This window comes from Dendroctonus ponderosae, unplaced genomic scaffold (genome assembly GCF_020466585.1).
Source record: "Dendroctonus ponderosae isolate FM_Combo_2020 unplaced genomic scaffold, Dpon_F_20191213v2 Dpon_F_20191213_9, whole genome shotgun sequence".
Classification (NCBI taxonomy): domain Eukaryota; kingdom Metazoa; phylum Arthropoda; class Insecta; order Coleoptera; family Curculionidae; genus Dendroctonus; species Dendroctonus ponderosae.
Genome location: NW_026019116.1, coordinates 8,708,404 through 8,711,407, shown reverse-complemented (window position 1 = coordinate 8,711,407; position 3,004 = coordinate 8,708,404).

Below are 3,004 nucleotides of genomic sequence, written 5' to 3'. Positions count from 1 at the left end.
CAAAACGAATTCTGTGGCTCGAATGGTTCTTGAGAAACTTCGAATAAAGGCCATTTAGTTACCTCTGGAATGATGTAAAAACGAGCGTTCTTGCTGATTTTGCTTCCGAGAAACATGCAAAACGGGACTGAAAACATGAAATTTTGCAATAATCTTACTCCACCCATGCACAAAACGACGATCATTTTTCTAATTTGATAAACAACAGAAGACTAATTTTTTTCATAATTCATAATCATTTTTCTACATAACCCCTGACTTCTTCCTATCCCTAGCACTCGTATAAACTAATCAGTGACAAAAAAAAGAAATTCTTGGCTTACAAAACAAACAGGTCTTAGTCGGTAGTTCAATTGCGTTTGTAGGTGTTCTAGTAAAGTATCTGTTGGGGAAAATGCACACATTTATCATAGTTAATAAAGTTGGTTTGCTACCACCAGCCCCTTCAAGTTTAGGTAGTTTTCTCGAAAAATCCCCTGTGGAGGACCCCACTTTGTGTACAGCCAAGCCATTGATTGTACGCTGTTGGTTTAAAAAAAATGCTGTTCGGGAGAATTTTCCGGGAAAACCACCTAAACTTGATAGAGTGAACAGTGAAATCTGAGGCAACTTTTTGCCGCGTTGCCTACCAACATGCACGCCAGAGGGAACCAGAGAAATCGTTTAAATTAAACGGCAAAGAAATGTTCCAAGCGCGCCCAATATGGCTGGCAGAGGGTTTTTCTCAATAATAAATGAACCCAGTTATCGAATGCTCCAAGCAAAGGCGCGAAGGACCGATTGTCCGATTAATAATGGATTTTTTAATAAGGTCGTCAACATCGCCGGCAACCAAATAGCAGCAGAATCGCCATTCATTGCCTGGCTGTTGTTGCCAGTCGGGAGAAAACGATATGTATAATTACCGCAATGGTTGTGTGTGTGTGTGTATTTGTTTTTCGTAATTATCCTATTTTTCTGCTACCTTGGTTGTCTGCTAATTGTATACTTTCATTAGTACCGGGCTGCGTCTATTTAATTTTACTCTTAATGGCCTGTCTTTGAACTGGTCATTATGACCGCGGTCTGTTGCAATCAAATTTTTAAATGAGAAAGTCGAATATCAAACGTCAGCCCAATCGCAAACAAAGTGCTMAATTTATTATATTTTCTGTCCTCAATTGCAAGATCYTCAAAAATTCAATTCACCATTGCMCAGACSGAATTCCCAAGARAATCAACCATCCTGCAATGATTCGATATCGGTCAAGAAGCTGGCMSTTATTTAATCTTCGATCGCTGCTTTTGCCTCATTTTTATCAGCAAAACTCAGTTTTGAAGAACTTCATGCCGAAAAAGGCCCTAGTTTGTGGGTAATTGCGAATTTCTGGCCGGCCATCATCATCATCCCCGAACACTTAAACTATCATCATTATCTGCAGCTAAACAACGGCGGTTACTACATATTATACAGGTTGGCTGCTAGTGCCGACGCAATTTACTTTATGCACGTATTAAAGAGTTTTAATGCATCCAGCGGCTAAAGTTTATGCGGGGTGTCGCGCATATTAATGCTATTCGCCCTTTTTTTACGACGGGGATCGCATAAAGTTCATTTCCTAGTTGGCCGAAACATTCTGCAACATAGTGTGGATTTATTGGCGCCACAGTTTGTTGGCTCCATTGGCCTCCTGGCTGGCCAAACTTCACGCCGTCGTACTTTTTACTTGTCCCTTGCTGTTGGTTTTACATTTAATAAAAATATTGATTTTCCGACACCCTAAGCGAAACAAAAACACCAGCTGGACGATTATTTACCCTGTGGTCTGTTGTTGAACAAGGACAGATACAGGGTTGTTTAGTGTGTCATTGTAACTATTGTGTTATGGAGTGTGCATGTAACTGGCACTTGTCTGGTTAACCCCAAAAATGTTAACGAACCCCTCTTCTTGTCGGCGTGTGAAAATGGGCCTTGCAAGGGGAGCGAACTGGGCTGGATGGTACTTTTGATTAATGGTACCCCCATAGTAGACGTGCCAGGTTGCCCTGCAGTTTTATAACTTAATATTAGTAGTAAAAATTTGCCCTCATGGACTAAGTGCTATTTGCAAGCGCATTCAAATTGCACAATTTCTGGAAATTCGTTAATAATATTAATTCCCCTTCGACAAGGACAATCGTATTACTTTCATTACATGTCGTGCTTATGCATTAAGGCTCGTTTGTTCGGCTTTATCGGCCGGTTGCATGCAAGAAATTAATCATTTTTTTCGACTTTTCCAAAACAACCAGGCCCGTCCCTGAATTGAAACGTTGAATATTCACGTTTGGAATTCAGGGTCTTATCAAGTTAGACGTGCCCATCAACCGATGCATATTATCGATTTAAAAATGCAGCAGCTCTTGTAATAAGACCGTAAATAAACCCCCTTCTATACGATACTCGAATGCGATGAATTATTTAAAAAATACTGCTGCATGTTATATTTCGTGACGTTTTTCGTTTTATTACTCTACACAGGCCCCTCGGAAGTTTTATATATTTATACGTAACGTATGTGTGCGCGTACATTAAAGATACTTTTATTTCTAATTCGGGACGATTACGTCGTTAGATACGTTCATAATTTATATTAGTAACTAAACTGAAAACTGGACAGCCATACGTTGTAGCTTTCCATTCGGTTCGTTATTTAATCAAATTGCTACTTTTCATTGTTTCGATTGTATTTAATGGCGAATCAGTAGCGTATCTTTCCATTTATTATTAATTTCCTAAGGAGAACAGGCTGTGATGCACAATCGTGTATATTTTTCTGTCTCTAGAAGACATTTTAGGTCAGTTCGCATCAGATCTTGATCTTTAGTCAATGATGGACTAAAAATGCATGTTTTTACACCCGTCCGTGTTTAAAAATGTAGAACTTCCAATTCACAGCATGTAGCAACTTGAAATCTTCACCTGCTTTAGAAGACATTTGAGGTTTAAAGTCTTGAAAATCTTAGGCAAATCGTCCCAATACCT